The 10,740-nt window shown below is 45.4% G+C and overlaps 14 non-coding genes across 14 annotated transcripts; all 14 read right to left on the minus strand.

The window, feature by feature from the left end:
- Positions 1-94: 94 nt before the first annotated feature.
- LOC142515532 (5S ribosomal RNA) lies at positions 95-213 on the minus strand. Its single transcript, XR_012811374.1, has one exon. It is a non-coding gene; the product is annotated as a 5S ribosomal RNA (ribosomal RNA).
- A 683-nt stretch (positions 214-896) lies between these two features.
- LOC142515544 (5S ribosomal RNA) lies at positions 897-1,015 on the minus strand. The gene has a single exon (XR_012811384.1). It is a non-coding gene; the product is annotated as a 5S ribosomal RNA (ribosomal RNA).
- A 682-nt stretch (positions 1,016-1,697) lies between these two features.
- LOC142515556 (5S ribosomal RNA) lies at positions 1,698-1,816 on the minus strand. Its single transcript, XR_012811395.1, has one exon. It is a non-coding gene; the product is annotated as a 5S ribosomal RNA (ribosomal RNA).
- Positions 1,817-2,499: 683 nt separating this feature from the next.
- Positions 2,500-2,618, minus strand: LOC142515568 (5S ribosomal RNA). The gene has a single exon (XR_012811406.1). It is a non-coding gene; the product is annotated as a 5S ribosomal RNA (ribosomal RNA).
- A 682-nt stretch (positions 2,619-3,300) lies between these two features.
- On the minus strand, positions 3,301-3,418 carry LOC142511162 (5S ribosomal RNA). The gene has a single exon (XR_012808715.1). It is a non-coding gene; the product is annotated as a 5S ribosomal RNA (ribosomal RNA).
- Positions 3,419-4,102: 684 nt separating this feature from the next.
- LOC142515196 (5S ribosomal RNA) lies at positions 4,103-4,220 on the minus strand. Its single transcript, XR_012811052.1, has one exon. It is a non-coding gene; the product is annotated as a 5S ribosomal RNA (ribosomal RNA).
- Positions 4,221-4,902: 682 nt separating this feature from the next.
- Positions 4,903-5,021, minus strand: LOC142515580 (5S ribosomal RNA). The gene has a single exon (XR_012811417.1). It is a non-coding gene; the product is annotated as a 5S ribosomal RNA (ribosomal RNA).
- Positions 5,022-5,704: 683 nt separating this feature from the next.
- Positions 5,705-5,822, minus strand: LOC142514331 (5S ribosomal RNA). Its single transcript, XR_012810229.1, has one exon. It is a non-coding gene; the product is annotated as a 5S ribosomal RNA (ribosomal RNA).
- A 681-nt stretch (positions 5,823-6,503) lies between these two features.
- Positions 6,504-6,622, minus strand: LOC142515591 (5S ribosomal RNA). The gene has a single exon (XR_012811428.1). It is a non-coding gene; the product is annotated as a 5S ribosomal RNA (ribosomal RNA).
- Positions 6,623-7,304: 682 nt separating this feature from the next.
- On the minus strand, positions 7,305-7,423 carry LOC142515603 (5S ribosomal RNA). Its single transcript, XR_012811439.1, has one exon. It is a non-coding gene; the product is annotated as a 5S ribosomal RNA (ribosomal RNA).
- A 683-nt stretch (positions 7,424-8,106) lies between these two features.
- Positions 8,107-8,225, minus strand: LOC142515615 (5S ribosomal RNA). Its single transcript, XR_012811451.1, has one exon. It is a non-coding gene; the product is annotated as a 5S ribosomal RNA (ribosomal RNA).
- A 683-nt stretch (positions 8,226-8,908) lies between these two features.
- LOC142511174 (5S ribosomal RNA) lies at positions 8,909-9,026 on the minus strand. Its single transcript, XR_012808717.1, has one exon. It is a non-coding gene; the product is annotated as a 5S ribosomal RNA (ribosomal RNA).
- A 681-nt stretch (positions 9,027-9,707) lies between these two features.
- LOC142513391 (5S ribosomal RNA) lies at positions 9,708-9,825 on the minus strand. The gene has a single exon (XR_012809340.1). It is a non-coding gene; the product is annotated as a 5S ribosomal RNA (ribosomal RNA).
- Positions 9,826-10,505: 680 nt separating this feature from the next.
- Positions 10,506-10,623, minus strand: LOC142509413 (5S ribosomal RNA). The gene has a single exon (XR_012807588.1). It is a non-coding gene; the product is annotated as a 5S ribosomal RNA (ribosomal RNA).
- Between the last annotated feature and the right edge of the window lie 117 nt (positions 10,624-10,740).

Here is a 10,740-nt window from a genome sequence, read left to right on the forward strand (position 1 = left end):
ATTTCACATGTCTTATCTGGTCCCGATCGAGATTCAGATGATTTGAGCCGAAAATCGTCTGTCAACAAGTAATCAAAAATAGAAAAACACGAAAAGGGTGCAACACGAGGACTTCCCAGGGGGTCACCCATCCTAGTACTGCTCTCGCCCAAGCACGCTTAACTTCGGAGTTCTGATGGGATCCGGTGCATTAGTGCTGGTATGATCGCACCCGACATTGAGTGGGATGTTTATTCTTATATCCCTCGAGTACGTGTGGAGCGGGCGGCGATGGACAACACGCGGCACTGCTCTCGCCCAATCATAACCATGAAGTTAAGCGTTCTGGCGCGATGGCAGAGGTAGGATGGGTGACCTCCCTGGGAAGACCTCGTGTCGCGACCGTTTACGTAAATTATGGATAAAACAGTCGAAATAATTGTTTTTAATGAGTTAACCGTCTCCGGAGTAATCTGCGTCATACCCTTCCGCACAGAACCGGCTCACGACAACAAAAATCGATAAATGTTCCCAGAAAATAGAAAAAAAAATAAGAAGAAGGAAATAACGAATGTAAAGCTATTATTATGCCTGGGATACGATAAAATGGAACCGGAATCGAATTTCGAACTTCCTAAGCGGATTTCTCGAGGAAACGAAAGCTTAACAGAAGCGGTAAATCGCAAATTAGAGGGTCTTAGAGAAGGAATTCGGCTAAAATCTCGTCAGCTCATTGCGTAGTAATGAGTCTCGTCCGTTTGCCCGTTTACAATCAAATTAGCCTACAATTTTGTCCAAATCCGGCAGTGCCCGAGCTACTTTCATTTCACATGTCTTATCTGGTCCCGATCGAGATTCAGATGATTTGAGCCGAAAATCGTCTGTCAACAAGTAATCAAAAATAGAAAAACACGAAAAGGGTGCAACACGAGGACTTCCCAGGGGGTCACCCATCCTAGTACTGCTCTCGCCCAAGCACGCTTAACTTCGGAGTTCTGATGGGATCCGGTGCATTAGTGCTGGTATGATCGCACCCGACATTGAGTGGGATGTTTATTCTTATATCCCTCGAGTACGTGTGGAGCGGGCGGCGATGGACAACACGCGGCACTGCTCTCGCCCAATCATAACCATGAAGTTAAGCGTTCTGGCGCGATGGCAGAGGTAGGATGGGTGACCTCCCTGGGAAGACCTCGTGTCGCGACCGTTTACGTAAATTATGGATAAAACAGTCGAAATAATTGTTTTTAATGAGTTAACCGTCTCCGGAGTAATCTGCGTCATACCCTTCCGCACAGAACCGGCTCACGACAACAAAAATCGATAAATGTTCCCAGAAAATAGAAAAAAAATAAGAAGAAGGAAATAACGAATGTAAAGCTATTATTATGCCTGGGATACGATAAAATGGAACCGGAATCGAATTTCGAACTTCCTAAGCGGATTTCTCGAGGAAACGAAAGCTTAACAGAAGCGGTAAATCGCAAATTAGAGGGTCTTAGAGAAGGAATTCGGCTAAAATCTCGTCAGCTCATTGCGTAGTAATGAGTCTCGTCCGTTTGCCCGTTTACAATCAAATTAGCCTACAATTTTGTCCAAATCCGGCAGTGCCCGAGCTACTTTCATTTCACATGTCTTATCTGGTCCCGATCGAGATTCAGATGATTTGAGCCGAAAATCGTCTGTCAACAAGTAATCAAAAATAGAAAAACACGAAAAGGGTGCAACACGAGGACTTCCCAGGGGGTCACCCATCCTAGTACTGCTCTCGCCCAAGCACGCTTAACTTCGGAGTTCTGATGGGATCCGGTGCATTAGTGCTGGTATGATCGCACCCGACATTGAGTGGGATGTTTATTCTTATATCCCTCGAGTACGTGTGGAGCGGGCGGCGATGGACAACACGCGGCACTGCTCTCGCCCAATCATAACCATGAAGTTAAGCGTTCTGGCGCGATGGCAGAGCTAGGATGGGTGACCTCCCTGGGAAGACCTCGTGTCGCGACCGTTTACGTAAATTATGGATAAAACAGTCGAAATAATTGTTTTTAATGAGTTAACCGTCTCCGGAGTAATCTGCGTCATACCCTTCCGCACAGAACCGGCTCACGACAACAAAAATCGATAAATGTTCCCAGAAAATAGAAAAAAAAATAAGAAGAAGGAAATAACGAATGTAAAGCTATTATTATGCCTGGGATACGATAAAATGGAACCGGAATCGAATTTCGAACTTCCTAAGCGGATTTCTCGAGGAAACGAAAGCTTAACAGAAGCGGTAAATCGCAAATTAGAGGGTCTTAGAGAAGGAATTCGGCTAAAATCTCGTCAGCTCATTGCGTAGTAATGAGTCTCGTCCGTTTGCCCGTTTACAATCAAATTAGCCTACAATTTTGTCCAAATCCGGCAGTGCCCGAGCTACTTTCATTTCACATGTCTTATCTGGTCCCGATCGAGATTCAGATGATTTGAGCCGAAAATCGTCTGTCAACAAGTAATCAAAAATAGAAAAACACGAAAAGGGTGCAACACGAGGACTTCCCAGGGGGTCACCCATCCTAGTACTGCTCTCGCCCAAGCACGCTTAACTTCGGAGTTCTGATGGGATCCGGTGCATTAGTGCTGGTATGATCGCACCCGACATTGAGTGGGATGTTTATTCTTATATCCCTCGAGTACGTGTGGAGCGGGCGGCGATGGACAACACGCGGCACTGCTCTCGCCCAATCATAACCATGAAGTTAAGCGTTCTGGCGCGATGGCAGAGGTAGGATGGGTGACCTCCCTGGGAAGACCTCGTGTCGCGACCGTTTACGTAAATTATGGATAAAACAGTCGAAATAATTGTTTTTAATGAGTTAACCGTCTCCGGAGTAATCTGCGTCATACCCTTCCGCACAGAACCGGCTCACGACAACAAAAATCGATAAATGTTCCCAGAAAATAGAAAAAAAATAAGAAGAAGGAAATAACGAATGTAAAGCTATTATTATGCCTGGATACGATAAAATGGAACCGGAATCGAATTTCGAACTTCCTAAGCGGATTTCTCGAGGAAACGAAAGCTTAACAGAAGCGGTAAATCGCAAATTAGAGGGTCTTAGAGAAGGAATTCGGCTAAAATCTCGTCAGCTCATTGCGTAGTAATGAGTCTCGTCCGTTTGCCCGTTTACAATCAAATTAGCCTACAATTTTGTCCAAATCCGGCAGTGCCCGAGCTACTTTCATTTCACATGTCTTATCTGGTCCCGATCGAGATTCAGATGATTTGAGCCGAAAATCGTCTGTCAACAAGTAATCAAAAATAGAAAAACACGAAAAAGGGTGCAACACGAGGACTTCCCAGGGGTCACCCATCCTAGTACTGCTCTCGCCCAAGCACGCTTAACTTCGGAGTTCTGATGGGATCCGGTGCATTAGTGCTGGTATGATCGCACCCGACATTGAGTGGGATGTTTATTCTTATATCCCTCGAGTACGTGTGGAGCGGGCGGCGATGGACAACACGCGGCACTGCTCTCGCCCAATCATAACCATGAAGTTAAGCGTTCTGGCGCGATGGCAGAGGTAGGATGGGTGACCTCCCTGGGAAGACCTCGTGTCGCGACCGTTTACGTAAATTATGGATAAAACAGTCGAAATAATTGTTTTTAATGAGTTAACCGTCTCCGGAGTAATCTGCGTCATACCCTTCCGCACAGAACCGGCTCACGACAACAAAAATCGATAAATGTTCCCAGAAAATAGAAAAAAAAATAAGAAGAAGGAAATAACGAATGTAAAGCTATTATTATGCCTGGGATACGATAAAATGGAACCGGAATCGAATTTCGAACTTCCTAAGCGGATTTCTCGAGGAAACGAAAGCTTAACAGAAGCGGTAAATCGCAAATTAGAGGGTCTTAGAGAAGGAATTCGGCTAAAATCTCGTCAGCTCATTGCGTAGTAATGAGTCTCGTCCGTTTGCCCGTTTACAATCAAATTAGCCTACAATTTTGTCCAAATCCGGCAGTGCCCGAGCTACTTTCATTTCACATGTCTTATCTGGTCCCGATCGAGATTCAGATGATTTGAGCCGAAAATCGTCTGTCAACAAGTAATCAAAAATAGAAAAACACGAAAAGTGGTGCAACACGAGGACTTCCCAGGGGTCAGCCATCCTAGTACTGCTCTCGCCCAAGCACGCTTAACTTCGGAGTTCTGATGGGATCCGGTGCATTAGTGCTGGTATGATCGCACCCGACATTGAGTGGGATGTTTATTCTTATATCCCTCGAGTACGTGTGGAGCGGGCGGCGATGGACAACACGCGGCACTGCTCTCGCCCAATCATAACCATGAAGTTAAGCGTTCTGGCGCGATGGCAGAGGTAGGATGGGTGACCTCCCTGGGAAGACCTCGTGTCGCGACCGTTTACGTAAATTATGGATAAAACAGTCGAAATAATTGTTTTTAATGAGTTAACCGTCTCCGGAGTAATCTGCGTCATACCCTTCCGCACAGAACCGGCTCACGACAACAAAAATCGATAAATGTTCCCAGAAAATAGAAAAAAAATAAGAAGAAGGAAATAACGAATGTAAAGCTATTATTATGCCTGGGATACGATAAAATGGAACCGGAATCGAATTTCGAACTTCCTAAGCGGATTTCTCGAGGAAACGAAAGCTTAACAGAAGCGTTAAATCGCAAATTAGAGGGTCTTAGAGAAGGAATTCGGCTAAAATCTCGTCAGCTCATTGCGTAGTAATGAGTCTCGTCCGTTTGCCCGTTTACAATCAAATTAGCCTACAATTTTGTCCAAATCCGGCAGTGCCCGAGCTACTTTCATTTCACATGTCTTATCTGGTCCCGATCGAGATTCAGATGATTTGAGCCGAAAATCGTCTGTCAACAAGTAATCAAAAATAGAAAAACACGAAAAGGGTGCAACACGAGGACTTCCCAGGGGGTCACCCATCCTAGTACTGCTCTCGCCCAAGCACGCTTAACTTCGGAGTTCTGATGGGATCCGGTGCATTAGTGCTGGTATGATCGCACCCGACATTGAGTGGGATGTTTATTCTTATATCCCTCGAGTACGTGTGGAGCGGGCGGCGATGGACAACACGCGGCACTGCTCTCGCCCAATCATAACCATGAAGTTAAGCGTTCTGGCGCGATGGCAGAGGTAGGATGGGTGACCTCCCTGGGAAGACCTCGTGTCGCGACCGTTTACGTAAATTATGGATAAAACAGTCGAAATAATTGTTTTTAATGAGTTAACCGTCTCCGGAGTAATCTGCGTCATACCCTTCCGCACAGAACCGGCTCACGACAACAAAAATCGATAAATGTTCCCAGAAAATAGAAAAAAAATAAGAAGAAGGAAATAACGAATGTAAAGCTATTATTATGCCTGGGATACGATAAAATGGAACCGGAATCGAATTTCGAACTTCCTAAGCGGATTTCTCGAGGAAACGAAAGCTTAACAGAAGCGTTAAATCGCAAATTAGAGGGTCTTAGAGAAGGAATTCGGCTAAAATCTCGTCAGCTCATTGCGTAGTAATGAGTCTCGTCCGTTTGCCCGTTTACAATCAAATTAGCCTACAATTTTGTCCAAATCCGGCAGTGCCCGAGCTACTTTCATTTCACATGTCTTATCTGGTCCCGATCGAGATTCAGATGATTTGAGCCGAAAATCGTCTGTCAACAAGTAATCAAAAATAGAAAAAACACGAAAAGGGTGCAACACGAGGAATTCCCAGGGGTCACCCATCCCAGTACTGCTCTAGCCCAAGCACGCTTAACTTCGGAGTTCTGATGGGATCCGGTGCATTAGTGCTGGTATGATCGCACCCGACATTGAGTGGGATGTTTATTCTTATATCCCTCGAGTACGTGTGGAGCGGGCGGCGATGGACAACACGCGGCACTGCTCTCGCCCAATCATAACCATGAAGTTAAGCGTTCTGGCGCGATGGCAGAGGTAGGATGGGTGACCTCCCTGGAAGACCTCGTGTCGCGACCGTTTACGTAAATTATGGATAAAACAGTCGAAATAATTGTTTTTAATGAGTTAACCGTCTCCGGAGTAATCTGCGTCATACCCTTCCGCACAGAACCGGCTCACGACAACAAAAATCGATAAATGTTCCCAGAAAATAGAAAAAAAATAAGAAGAAGGAAATAACGAATGTAAAGCTATTATTATGCCTGGGATACGATAAAATGGAACCGGAATCGAATTTCGAACTTCCTAAGCGGATTTCTCGAGGAAACGAAAGCTTAACAGAAGCGGTAAATCGCAAATTAGAGGGTCTTAGAGAAGGAATTCGGCTAAAATCTCGTCAGCTCATTGCGTAGTAATGAGTCTCGTCCGTTTGCCCGTTTACAATCAAATTAGCCTACAATTTTGTCCAAATCCGGCAGTGCCCGAGCTACTTTCATTTCACATGTCTTATCTGGTCCCGATCGAGATTCAGATGATTTGAGCCGAAAATCGTCTGTCAACAAGTAATCAAAAATAGAAAAACACGAAAAGGGTGCAACACGAGGACTTCCCAGGGGGTCACCCATCCTAGTACTGCTCTCGCCCAAGCACGCTTAACTTCGGAGTTCTGATGGGATCCGGTGCATTAGTGCTGGTATGATCGCACCCGACATTGAGTGGGATGTTTATTCTTATATCCCTCGAGTACGTGTGGAGCGGGCGGCGATGGACAACACGCGGCACTGCTCTCGCCCAATCATAACCATGAAGTTAAGCGTTCTGGCGCGATGGCAGAGCTAGGATGGGTGACCTCCCTGGGAAGACCTCGTGTCGCGACCGTTTACGTAAATTATGGATAAAACAGTCGAAATAATTGTTTTTAATGAGTTAACCGTCTCCGGAGTAATCTGCGTCATACCCTTCCGCACAGAACCGGCTCACGACAACAAAAATCGATAAATGTTCCCAGAAAATAGAAAAAAAAATAAGAAGAAGGAAATAACGAATGTAAAGCTATTATTATGCCTGGATACGATAAAATGGAACCGGAATCGAATTTCGAACTTCCTAAGCGGATTTCTCGAGGAAACGAAAGCTTAACAGAAGCGGTAAATCGCAAATTAGAGGGTCTTAGAGAAGGAATTCGGCTAAAATCTCGTCAGCTCATTGCGTAGTAATGAGTCTCGTCCGTTTGCCCGTTTACAATCAAATTAGCCTACAATTTTGTCCAAATCCGGCAGTGCCCGAGCTACTTTCATTTCACATGTCTTATCTGGTCCCGATCGAGATTCAGATGATTTGAGCCGAAAATCGTCTGTCAACAAGTAATCAAAAATAGAAAAACACGAAAAGGGTGCAACACGAGGACTTCCCAGGGGGTCACCCATCCTAGTACTGCTCTCGCCCAAGCACGCTTAACTTCGGAGTTCTGATGGGATCCGGTGCATTAGTGCTGGTATGATCGCACCCGACATTGAGTGGGATGTTTATTCTTATATCCCTCGAGTACGTGTGGAGCGGGCGGCGATGGACAACACGCGGCACTGCTCTCGCCCAATCATAACCATGAAGTTAAGCGTTCTGGCGCGATGGCAGAGGTAGGATGGGTGACCTCCCTGGGAAGACCTCGTGTCGCGACCGTTTACGTAAATTATGGATAAAACAGTCGAAATAATTGTTTTTAATGAGTTAACCGTCTCCGGAGTAATCTGCGTCATACCCTTCCGCACAGAACCGGCTCACGACAACAAAATCGATAAATGTTCCCAGAAAATAGAAAAAAAAATAAGAAGAAGGAAATAACGAATGTAAAGCTATTATTATGCCTGGGATACGATAAAATGGAACCGGAATCGAATTTCGAACTTCCTAAGCGGATTTCTCGAGGAAACGAAAGCTTAACAGAAGCGGTTAAATCGCAAATTAGAGGGTCTTAGAGAAGGAATTCGGCTAAAATCTCGTCAGCTCATTGCGTAGTAATGAGTCTCGTCCGTTTGCCCGTTTACAATCAAATTAGCCTACAATTTTGTCCAAATCCGGCAGTGCCCGAGCTACTTTCATTTCACATGTCTTATCTGGTCCCGATCGAGATTCAGATGATTTGAGCCGAAAATCGTCTGTCAACAAGTAATCAAAAATAGAAAAACACGAAAAGGGTGCAACACGAGGACTTCCCAGGGGGTCACCCATCCTAGTACTGCTCTCGCCCAAGCACGCTTAACTTCGGAGTTCTGATGGGATCCGGTGCATTAGTGCTGGTATGATCGCACCCGACATTGAGTGGGATGTTTATTCTTATATCCCTCGAGTACGTGTGGAGCGGGCGGCGATGGACAACACGCGGCACTGCTCTCGCCCAATCATAACCATGAAGTTAAGCGTTCTGGCGCGATGGCAGAGGTAGGATGGGTGACCTCCCTGGGAAGACCTCGTGTCGCGACCGTTTACGTAAATTATGGATTAAAACAGTCGAAATAATTGTTTTTAATGAGTTAACCGTCTCCGGAGTAATCTGCGTCATACCCTTCCGCACAGAACCGGCTCACGACAACAAAAATCGATAAATGTTCCCAGAAAATAGAAAAAAAATAAGAAGAAGGAAATAACGAATGTAAAGCTATTATTATGCCTGGGATACGATAAAATGGAACCGGAATCGAATTTCGAACTTCCTAAGCGGATTTCTCGAGGAAACGAAAGCTTAACAGAAGCGTTAAATCGCAAATTAGAGGGTCTTAGAGAAGGAATTCGGCTAAAATCTCGTCAGCTCATTGCGTAGTAATGAGTCTCGTCCGTTTGCCCGTTTACAATCAAATTAGCCTACAATTTTGTCCAAATCCGGCAGTGCCCGAGCTACTTTCATTTCACATGTCTTATCTGGTCCCGATCGAGATTCAGATGATTTGAGCCGAAAATCGTCTGTCAACAAGTAATCAAAAATAGAAAAACACGAAAAGGGTGCAACACGAGGACTTCCCAGGGGTCACCCATCCTAGTACTGCTCTCGCCCAAGCACGCTTAACTTCGGAGTTCTGATGGGATCCGGTGCATTAGTGCTGGTATGATCGCACCCGACATTGAGTGGGATGTTTATTCTTATATCCCTCGAGTACGTGTGGAGCGGGCGGCGATGGACAACACGCGGCACTGCTCTCGCCCAATCATAACCATGAAGTTAAGCGTTCTGGCGCGATGGCAGAGGTAGGATGGGTGACCTCCCTGGGAAGACTCGTGTCGCGACCGTTTACGTAAATTATGATAAAACAGTCGAAATAATTGTTTTTAATGAGTTAACCGTCTCCGGAGTAATCTGCGTCATACCCTTCCGCACAGAACCGGCTCACGACAACAAAAATCGATAAATGTTCCCAGAAAATAGAAAAAAAATAAGAAGAAGGAAATAACGAATGTAAAGCTATTATTATGCCTTGGATACGATAAAATGGAACCGGAATCGAATTTCGAACTTCCTAAGCGGATTTCTCGAGGAAACGAAAGCTTAACAGAAGCGGTAAATCGCAAATTAGAGGGTCTTAGAGAAGGAATTCGGCTTAAAATCTCGTCAGCTCATTGCGTAGTAATGAGTCTCGTCCGTTTGCCCGTTTACAATCAAATTAGCCTACAATTTTGTCCAAATCCGGCAGTGCCCGAGCTACTTTCATTTCACATGTCTTATCTGGTCCCGATCGAGATTCAGATGATTTGAGCCGAAAATCGTCTGTCAACAAGTAATCAAAATAGAAAAACACGAAAAAGGGTGCAACACGAGGACTTCCCAGGGGGTCACCATCCTAGTACTGCTCTCGCCCAAGCACGCTTAACTTCGGAGTTCTGATGGGATCCGGTGCATTAGTGCTGGTATGATCGCACCCGACATTGAGTGGGATGTTTATTCTTATATCCCTCGAGTACGTGTGGAGCGGGCGGCGATGGACAACACGCGGCACTGCTCTCGCCCAATCATAACCATGAAGTTAAGCGTTCTGGCGCGATGGCAGAGGTAGGATGGGTGACCTCCCTGGAAGACCTCGTGTCGCGACCGTTTACGTAATTATGGATAAAACAGTCGAAATAATTGTTTTTAATGAGTTAACCGTCTCCGGAGTAATCTGCGTCATACCCTTCCGCACAGAACCGGCTCACGACAACAAAAATCGATAAATGTTCCCAGAAAATAGAAAAAAAAATAAGAAGAAGGAAATAACGAATGTAAAGCTATTATTATGCCTGGGATACGATAAAATGGAACCGAATCGAATTTCGAACTTCCTAAGCGGATTTCTCGAGGAAACGAAAGCTTAACAGAAGCGGTAAATCGCAAATTAGAGGGTCTTAGAGAAGGAATTCGGCTAAAATCTCGTCAGCTCATTGCGTAGTAATGAGTCTCGTCCGTTTTGCCCGTTTACAATCAAATTAGCCTACAATTTTGTCCAAATCCGGCAGTGCCGAGCTACTTTCATTTCACATGTCTTATCTGGTCCCGATCGAGATTCAGATGATTTGAGCCGAAAATCGTCTGTCACAAGTAATCAAAAATAGAAAAACACGAAAAAGGGTGCAACACGAGGACTTCCCAGGAGTGTCACCCATCTAGTACTGCTCTCGCCCAAGCACGCTTAACTTCGGAGTTCTGATGGATCCGGTGCATTAGTGCTGGTATGATCGCACCAGACATTGAGTGGGATGTTCTTCTATATCACCTCGAGTACGTGTGGAGCGGGGGGCGGATGACTCAACACGCTTGGCACTGCTCTAGCTCCAATCATAACCACGAAGTTAAGCGTTCT

This window comes from Primulina tabacum, chromosome 10, assembly GCF_025594145.1.
Source record: "Primulina tabacum isolate GXHZ01 chromosome 10, ASM2559414v2, whole genome shotgun sequence".
Classification (NCBI taxonomy): Eukaryota; Viridiplantae; Streptophyta; class Magnoliopsida; order Lamiales; family Gesneriaceae; genus Primulina; species Primulina tabacum.